Source organism: Hetaerina americana, unplaced genomic scaffold (assembly GCF_022747635.1).
Source record: "Hetaerina americana unplaced genomic scaffold, ioHetAmer1.1.p SCAF_6, whole genome shotgun sequence".
Classification (NCBI taxonomy): domain Eukaryota; kingdom Metazoa; phylum Arthropoda; class Insecta; order Odonata; family Calopterygidae; genus Hetaerina; species Hetaerina americana.
This window is the reverse complement of record NW_027287205.1, coordinates 66,739,726-66,750,453: the sequence shown is the minus strand read 5'-3', so window position 1 is coordinate 66,750,453 and position 10,728 is coordinate 66,739,726.

Here is a 10,728-nt window from a genome sequence, read left to right as displayed (position 1 = left end):
ACGGAAAACCCTTGAGAAACGATATTGATTTTCAATATTCATAAAAATTAATGTATAGAACTGCCCTAATTTATGTTTTCTAAAGTTAAGAAATTCAAATTGAAAATGTTCAGATGCACCTCACATCTTTTTCCTCGTGCCACTGGGTTATGTACGAAGATACAGGTGTAACATTCGCTCGTAAATTAACTACAAGATTAATTTAACGAAAAATGTTATAACTTTTGGAAATTTTAACATACAATAAGTATTAGCAACACTGCAAAAGATATTTACTTAAATTATAGTTTCAATACATACAGTCGCTTTAAAACTGCAGGCGGACGAAGATTTGCTTCACCGTCCCGCTAAACAAAAAGGGTGCTTTATTCATTCTCATCGCTATAAAATAATCATTCAATTGGTTTAAAAAGAGTCGTTTTATTTAAAGTATAGTAAAATAGACAAAAAAATGTTGGTGCTTATTATGAGAATCAGACGAGCCATTTTTGAGTTATTAAAGTTTAAACTAGAGTCTACGTGATTTAATACAACAGTTGACAACCACCTGTTCTTCAGAGGGTAAAATAGACCCTATGCTCACTGTAGGAATTAAACTCACAACTTTCCTGTTGATCTGTATACGAATCGACTATAAAAACCCCCCTTGGGGCGTCTTTTACCAGCGCATCATCTGCTGTTTTACCACTGAGTACATGGAAAACACCCATTTCTTTAACCGGGAGTGAGAGCGCGCAGATATTTTCTTGACAAGAGATTTTTACTTTATATCGAGTGAGTCAAGAGATATTCCTACTAACGTACGACGGAAACTGTTGCACGTTAGTTGGAATTCCCGAGCACTATCCGCCGTGCAAATCTAAGCGTTTTAACAGCGAAAGAGGAGCCATAGAAACCACCGAAAATTCATCTGGATTCTAGCAACATTACTCTCGTGAGACGTTGATTCTGACAGGAATGAGAAGGGGAACCGCATGGATAAATCACCCTTGACTAACCTTCAACTTGTATTGAAAAAAATAAACATCTCAAGCACACCTCTTGCTAGTCCTCTCTCTCTCTTCTTATTGTTTTCATATGCGCTCTATCTTTCTGGACCGCCTTTTAGAAGGGGCATCCCCCTTTTCCCAAAGATCACGATCCAAATGCTCGCTCGCGTCACGTTCTGCACGACCGACTCGCCAAACGATTAAGCCTCTCTCTCCTTCTCCCCGGGGGAAGCAATGAAACAGTTGGAATAATTTACGACATTGCTCCAACCCTATTCCCAGATTGATATTTTTCAATACGGAGAGAAACCGGCAGTGAAATTAAATTTTTCTCTGTGCCGCAGGGTCTAAGTTTGAGAACGACTATGGATTCTTAAGCTTCAACCAGAGCGATTGAGGTGAGCATCTTTTAAGTCGATGACGTGACCTGACAAAAGCTAAACGCGGGAAAAATATTGAGTGTACCGGTTTTGACCATCAGTCCACCCAAGCTAACGCGATGGATATTTCAGGAACGGGGGAAGAGATCTTCTGGATCATTCACCGTTCAAGCTTGGAGCTGAGGACATTATGTGTGGTAAAATAATTTCATAGCTTATTATTTCTGCTCTTTTCATACTTAAAGAGGCCAATCAAAAACAAGTTTTGGCTCGAAAACAGATTCCCTCAGTCCCTCCCATGCATTAACGAGATTCTAAAGCAAAAACGCCCCATATAGTCGTAATTCCATCGACTTTTACTGTGAAATTTACCTGATAAGTTTTCACTAACAAGTAAATATTATTATGAGGCGATACGATTATATCAAAGGAATTTTCCCGATGCGAAATTGTAGAAAGTACACTAAAAAAAAATGACCAACTTTTTCAATATATAAAAATACAGAAAAAAGTGTGATATGTATGGGATGAGAATCAATCATAAGAAAATGACGTTAATGAGATTCTCGAGAAATACGAAGGCTAAGATTAAAATTAAAGTTTAGGCGCTTGAGCTAGAATAGGTGAAACAGTTCTACCGCATGAAATTTATTTGGAAAGTAATAACAGTGACGAAGACGATTGAAATGTTCCACTTAATAATAACTTATTAAGTGGAAAATTGTAATAGTCTTCGTCTCTGTTATTATGGAACAGTTCCACCGTATCACACCTGAATCTTTAATATATATTATTTGGAAAGTGTTTCGGATGAGTGTATAGCAGTTCTCAGTATCATCAACAAAAGAATGGAGAGAAGGGCAAATGATTTCTTAGGAGATGATCAGTCTGCATTCAGGAAGGGGAGGGGTACGCGTGATGCCATTGCAGTAATGAGATCACTTACAGAGAGGGATATAGAATACAATCAGAACGTACTTTCCTGTTTCGCAGATTTCGAAAAGGCTTTTGATAGGGTGAATTTGGAAAAACTGATGAGTATGTGGCAGATAAGAGGAATAGTTCGGAGGGATATGACGATGACCCGCATCCCGTACATGTCTCAGGTGCGAGTGGGGAATGGAGAGTCCGGATAGAGAGTGCTAGGAAGAGGAATGAGGCAGGTTCTCCATTATCACCTTTGCTGTTAAACGTACATGTGGAGGAAATGATTAAAGAGGCATGGGAATAATGGAGATAGGAATGAATTTCGGTAAAAATTCTTAATATCATTTAGGTTTGCTGATGAACAACCTTTAGTTTGCTTGATGACCAAGCTTTACTTGGCCAAAGGTTACAAGCATGGCTGAGTGAATTGGAAATTCAGTGCGATAGATACGGGATAAGAATAAATGTAAATAAAACAAAGGCTATGCGGTTTTCCAGAAATAGAAAGGCTAAGCTAAAACCTAAAATAGGAGGTAAAAACTAGTCAAAGTAGTAGCTGTTGCAAACGACTCCTAATAAGGCGAAAAATTGTGCTAAGCAAAGAAGCTTTCACAAGGAGGAGAGAAATGATAATATGGAGGTTGCGTAAGGATGCTAAGAAAACGCTCTTTAAAACTTTGCTCTGGAGTGTGGTTATGTACGGCGCAGAAACATTGAGGATAGACCTACGTCTATCCTCCTGCCTCAATGACCAGATTGTAAGCTTTTGAAATGTGGTTGCGGACAAGGTTGGAAAAGGTGAGGTGGAATGAAAGGAAAACCAACGATGACGTCCTAGGTAAGGTGGTGGAGAAGATAGGATTGTTGGGAGATGTCAAAAAAAGGCTGGAAAGATGGATGCAGATCATTTTGATTGGCAATGTTGAAGACTGCGGTAGAGAGGAGAACGTTGGAGATACGCGGAATGGGAGAGATTAGGAAAGGGATGACAGATCGAATGAAGGGAGGAGGTAAGTATACGGAATTGAAAAAAGGTTAGTGTTGTTACAGAAGTCATGTTGAGTTTTGTTAAGAGAGGCAAAGGAATCGTCGCTGTACCGTTTGCTAGCTTGTATCTATCCAAAACCTAATATGAATAGCGAACTATCAAAGAGCAATAACGAATCTTTGAGCATGTTAATTTGGGGCACCGTTCACTGTCTCAAACACTACATTGTGGAATTAAGCCAGAACTGGGTTTTTATTTTAATTGGGATTTATGCGTTCATGAAAGAATGTAAACAATCGTTCCATGTACATCGCAAAATTACTAGGGTCGATATCCATTTTATTTTTCGATCTCAGTACCGCATGAAAAGTCTCCATCCATCACTCTCTACCAGCAACTGGAAGTCAAATTCCTCTCAATGCATGACACAAGTTTATGAAAACAAAAAAGACAAGATCACGACAGGAAATAGGCGACCTTTGCTATAATGTGGCCAAGAGATGAAAATAACACCAAAGAATCTTGAGACACTAAACCGCGAATTTCCGGGTGGATAAGTAAGCTAGAATTTTTCTGTCATTCTTCTTTATGACTTTTCCGATTACTAACACTTCCTAAATGGTGATATCATACATGTATCACTAGAGTTATGACTTTCTCAATGTTATCTTGTAAGTAAATAAAAATGTGGAGGGTGTAATATAATTTTTCTATTGGAAGACGCAATTCAACGCAACGCAATATAAGTTTGCCAATCAAAAACGCCATTTCACCTGCCTCATTCATTTGCCTAGTTATTGTAATATTCCAACGCAATGGGGTACACAATGCGCTATAACCAAGTGCAATCGTCAACATATATACTTAGAAAGAAGAATTTGAAAATCAAAAGCTTAATTTTTACTTCCATATTATAATTCTTCCAACATTTTGCTGTTCTTATTGTAAGTGAGAGACCGCTCTTCTTTGACCGTCATTTCAATAATTACGTCCAAATCAATCACGTGATTATACTTTCTATCATTGCCCCTACGAATTAACAGAGGCGTATATGTTACAAATAAGTTTTTATGGAGAAACCTACTTCCAGAAATCTTTATTTATTATAGCTCTTCTTTCGTCAGGGTGAACTCATAAAAATGCTTTTGGTTAACGAAGGTGTCCACCAAAAAGTTTTCGGAACCACCTGCTCTCGCGAAACTAAATTTAGACAGCAGTGTGAGCAGGTAGGTTACTAGGAACTTGATCGGGATGACCAGGCGAAGGACACTATCCCTGACGCATTGTGCGGCCGAACACTACCGAAGTTAGCCAAATATCTTCGCGGACAAATTGGCGGAGAAAAAAGATTTGTCTTGGGAATTTATTCGGTTCCAAGAAGAAGTGCAAGAATTTCATGCCTTTGACACAAATTCCTCAATCTTTCGGTTAAGACGAAAAAGATTTTATTCCCGCAATGAAAATCAAGATTATTGCAAGGAGATGTCAAGGAAGGGAAAATACAAAAGGGATATCAAGGGAGATGCCATGTTTTATGATTCGTCTGAAGAAAATCTGAATGTATCCAAACTTTTCTAGACACTAAACACATGTCTGCATCGTTTCAAAATGGATCGTTAATTCGTGTAACCCCTATTCACCGTGACTGGATACAGACTGGTGTACCCAAACCGCCAGAACTCATCGTCAATGATACGAAATAGGGAATTCTTCCGACTGCTTATCAATTTACAACTCTGTCCCTCTGTTTGGAAAAAATGAATACTTTCCTTCCTTGGCGACGCAGAATTTATGGCCTAACAGGAATCTAATCTAGAAACAAGTGCTAATTAATTACCTTCTTTGCTTATGACGCATCTATCTTTCTAAATATTACAGAAGACAACGGACAAACTGATATTTAGTTAATAATAAACTAACTTTTAGACCTGCACACCTTCACAATAGCATTACAATGGGATGATAGAAGAATCACTAGGATTTTAAATAAGTTGTTAATTTGTTGCCCTCACCTGCATAGCTACAGCTAAAGGACCTGCAGAGCGATGGTCTTAGTATTGTAGGCATGGTCCTAGTTGATTGTTAGGAGTTGGAAAACTATGCCATATATTGACTCAAGTTAGTAGAAACGTTTAATATAACTGGTGACAGTACTAGTGTTGTATGAAGGGCTATTATATTATCGATATTATATTCTGAAAAAGCGCAGACTATTTTTTATTATAATTTAGTAACAAAAATATACATCAAGTTATAATATGGATATGTATCTTGGGGAGCAGAAGGCTCACATCGAACTAATGCCCAGCTAAAATCATCTCACAAGAGGAAAAAATTTAAAGCATCATTTTGAAAAAAAGGTTGGCGGAGACTGAAAAGTATTGAAGAGAACGGTCTTCCGGGCAATTTTACCGCTCTTTAATTTTAACCCTGAACGCAGATTTTCCAAGGTTGCCGATGCTGAGCTTCGTGCTGTCTTCTTAAAGAGGGGGGTTTCCTTTTGAAGAGACGATTGATTATAACATTTCGCCTGGTACTTAACTATAATCGCCCATTAAGACTGTCTCTGTGGGAGAGCGTCACGTTTCTGGAGCGAAGGGAATGCTAAATCCATCACGATGAGCGAATTTATGTCACATGTCCATTCGCATGCGACGGAGACGAAGAGCCTAAACTACAGATTGGAAAAGAATGGGAAAGGGAGAGACCGAAGGGGATAAAGCTGACGCGACATCCTTCAGCGCAATTCGGATAAGGAACAGCAAAACGCTTTTAAGAGTACGTGCGGACATTCTCTTTGAACTTCTCAAGGCAATCGCGCAGGTTGGAAATAAGAACTTCCATCTTGACCACGCCTAAGTGATGGGGAATGAATGACCTCACGTTAAGGCACTTTCGGAACGATTATTACAACTATAAGTATTGCTGGTATCCAGCGAAATGAAGGATTGACACCATGGTGCTTCCAGTATAGTGACTTGAGGAAAACGAGAGAGTAAAGGGGAGTGGGAAGGAGAAAGCGGGATTGCAAGGAAAGCTGAGGAACGTTTGGCTTATGACGGGGTGAAATGCTTTGAAATGTCTACATTCAGAGACTGTAATCAATTATTTGCATTACAACAGCTCTCTGTTCCCAAATAGGGATAAATAACTACGAGCTACGTAATAACAATTTCACGAATTGATTTTAAAATGAGATAGGCGCTAACGCGTAATCTAATAAAAAGGATAAAAGATGCCTTTGAAACGAATGTACGGTTACCAAAATTGGATTCGTTCATTCTATGTATTATTATTCAATATTCTTGAAACAGTTGGACACAAAAGTACTCAACAAGATAAGTTTTCAACCAGCAGTCAGCCTCCCCATTTCTTCTCCGAAATTAATTGCCCTCCTTCATCTAGCATAAAATAGAAATTATTTTCCACATCCTCCATCGCTTATATATTATTCTCCCTAACACCTTTTCCTTTACATTAATATAACCTGACTCGAAGGGTTACGTTCTACCAAGTTGATAAGCTACTATAGGACGAAATGTTAAATTCACTTTATAACTTAACTTGTTAACCTTTTTACAGAATGTAAGGTAAAATTTACAGGAATCGCGACAAAAAATCTTTGTAAGTAAAATCACCGGCCGATTCTCACTTAGATGTACTTTTTATTTTTTTTTCTTATAAAAATATTGTCATTGTTCTGTTGCCTAGGCATATTCAATTTTTCGATAATGCGGAGTTGTCTGAAGAATCGAGGTCGTGAAATATTTCATATATTAACACTACTTGTGTTACATGATATTATCATTTTAAATGGATAAAGCCTAAAGTTCTTTTGCAGATTAAGTTGATTGTACAATTATTGTATTTCCACAAAAATAAGAGTAGACGTGTTTGCTATAGCTCCGAATCAGCCCCAGGCGTGAAAAATGTTTTACTAATTTTAATGTTTAATATTTTAAATGTTTTATAAATTTAATGTTAGTAATACTACTTTTAACATTTTAATGGATTCAATAATAAAATAAAATTGAAATTGGAAAAATACTCAATCGATTTAAAAAAATCTAAAGTTCTAAATTAAAAAACCAATTTATACCGTAAAAGGAGCAAAGCGGATAAATATTTGTTACATTTTTATAAAATACAGAATATTATTTGGTAGTCTACTCTTTGAGGTAGGTTTAGGCTGGACACTAACAGAGCATTGGTGTATTTCTTAGCTTCGCCTAACTAGACACAACATGACACCTTAAACTACGATAAACTTTTCTTCAAATCCGCATACATTCAACCACCCTTTATTCCGTCCACCACACCTACCCTCATCTTCCCACCTCCTCGTTTGCCTAATGTTCTCTTCAAATCTCAAGATACTCTTCAACATTCTTTCGCCTCTGAAAATGCTTTATATCGACACAATTTCCCGCAAGCCCCCACAGGGATATGTGAAAATAGAATGCAAAGCAAAGCATGAATCTTTACATCCACACTACCTGCCTCCTTTATATTTCTCCTAAAAATCGTCTTTCGTCCCCAACCATGCCTAGTACCTCTTTCTTTATTTTCCATTCCGTCCATTGTATTTTCCCATCCTTCTCTGTATCCAATGTATGCCTATCATCTTTCTGCAATGGTCAAGTTTCCGTGCCACACAAAACGGCGCCTGTTATCAAAGTTTTTATTATGTTTCTTAAAATCCTTACTTAACCTCCTTATCATTAATTTTTTCCATGTCAAAGCTTCTTTGCCTTAATTCGTTGTCTCAGGCGTGACTTCATGGAATCGACTTAACATAATGAAAGGAGAAACTTTGTAATTCCACATATCTATGTGGAATTACAAAGTTTCTCCTTTCATTATAAAATAAACTTCTTTGCCTTCTTCTAACTCAATGTTTCTTCTTCTTTCCCACTTCTTTGACCATCTTAATTTGAAACACTTCAAAGATAGGTAAACTATTCCAACTGCTCTCAATTTTGCCCTCTTATTTTAACATTTACCTTAGCCTTTTTCTTTCTCGAAAATCTCGAAGCATTTGTTTTCCTTGCATTATTATCATTCCATATCTATCACACTCATTTAATTATGCGCTCAGCAATGATTGTAATCCCTATGCTGGCTGGCAATATTATTGACATATAACCTTATATATTTTTTTATTTCAGAGTAATCCGACACCAGCACTTCGGCCTTCACATCGAAATTTTAACATAATATAACAATATACAATTAAAAACACCCAACAGGCGGTTATTACAAAAGCAATTTTTTTCGCAAAAGCTCTGTGGAGTATAAAGCTGGGGAGTAAAGCCAGTCATAAACTGGTGTTTTCTTCTTTTGAGAATAACGTTTTCTTAATTCCACTTTTTTCTGGAGCATTTAATATTTTTAGTAGATGCAACAGATAAAGAGAATTTTAATTATTTGGACAAGAAGCAACATAAATCAGATAAAAGGTATATTAATTGAAGGATAGCAAATAAAGTTTGAACAGGCGTGTTAAGTTGAATTTGAGGGAGAAAATGAGAGAGGAGAAGGGCAAAAAGGCAACGCTGTCGGCGTGAGCGTGATAATTTAATTCGGGAATTATGGGGCTTGAAATAATGACGGATTGGTACAAGGAATGAGGAATGAGCGGAGAGGGCGCCTGACTGATTCATACCTCCGTGGAAGACATTCAAAGTCGGGCATGAATCCATTGTTATATAAGTCTCGAAAGTCAAAATAAGGATCTCCCTAAAAAGCATTTCTCTCTCTCCGCGGATGAAACCACTACTACTGCTACGTCTACCAAAATGTCTAGCAAATATAAAAAAAAATCCTTCATAGGAATGCAGTTTATTTCACCGATGTGAATGAGATACCACGTAATTGATACGATCGATTTATTCCTCGATGCAAACATTAATAAGTTGCTACTAATGTTCCCGCCTATGAGCCATTCACAATGAATGATAACTGGATCAGATCGACTATAATTCCGGCGAAAATGGTAAAAATGCTGCTTGCCATTGCCATTGCAGGACTCACATTGCCATTGCAGGACTCACATTGCCATTGCAGGACTCACATTGCCATTGCAGGACTCACATTGCCATTGCAGGACAGCGAGCCCTGCCATTGCCATGGCAGGGCTCACTGTCCTGCTTTGCTCGACAGAAAGAGAGAAAAAAACATGTATTTTGACCACTTACTTAACTTGCCAAATAAAAAGACAATTAAGGAAGACCTTACAAAAAGGATCGTGTCACTGAGGTAATTAGACTTTTAGGCTGATGTTGCGGCAGTAGAAATGAGCGCCTTAATTTTAATTCAACGGAAAGACGAAATCTATGGTGCCCTTTCGAACTCAAGTGATACTTCATATATCACTGTGCTTAAATATTTATACGCTGGATGAAGGAGTTCGTTAACATTTCTTCGCAATTCAACACTCTGTTGATGATTTTAATGTTCCGTCCGTATTATATTTTCACTTTCAAATCTCCATTCTGACTTGAAAGGTTGAATTCAGTTTGCTACACTTTCAAACGTTCGTTGTTCCAAGGATTTCACATTTTTCCAGTGAACTAATTTTTCTCCACCGGAGAGGATCCTCGATCCGCATACGGACATTAAAATATTACAATGCAAAAATTTCAGAGTGTAAAAATCATTTGCCTTGCCGGAATTCGGACCCGGATCCCTCGATGGCTGGCCGAGTGCTTTACCCAGTGAAACTATCGAGACGTCCTCTTAAACTCTGCAATTTTGGGTTCGATCCGGGTTCGGATCTCGGTCAAGGCGAATGATTTTTACACTCTGAAATTGTCACATTGTAATATTTTTATGTCCGTAGGTCCGTTGTCCATATAGCCGTAGTATTGAAATGTATATTGGAGGATGATTCCGTTAAAAGTTACTGTTGCGGCATCTCCCGCAGTTTCTTTGGAATTTGAAATATTTATTTCTCATACCACATAAAAATGCATTCAAGAATAAAGGTTACCGAATTTCTCGCTTTAAATATTCCCCATTTTCGAACATTTACCCTTCTCAACGTTTTTAAAAAGTCATAAAAATACTAAATACAGCGGATGAGACCTTTATTCCAAGAGTCATAAATGGACCATAAGAAGACCGTGGTGTGAGTATGCAGACCGTGAAGTATTTACGTAAGGGACCATGGGCTCACAAGAGCAACAATTGCATCGAGAAGCAGGGAAAACCTTAAATAATTTCTTCAGAAGAAAAATTTTCATACGAAAATAAAACTAAACTTCTGAAATATTAATCTTTTCAGCAGAGTCGCAGAAATTCAAGCGAAAAAGTTCCTAATGGTGGTGCGCTTTTAAAGAAAGAAAGTTCAATACATGGATAAATACATTAAAGAATAAAAGTTACTGTAGCAACACTGAGTTATTATATAATGCCATCGTCACAGACGTCTTGATCTTATTTA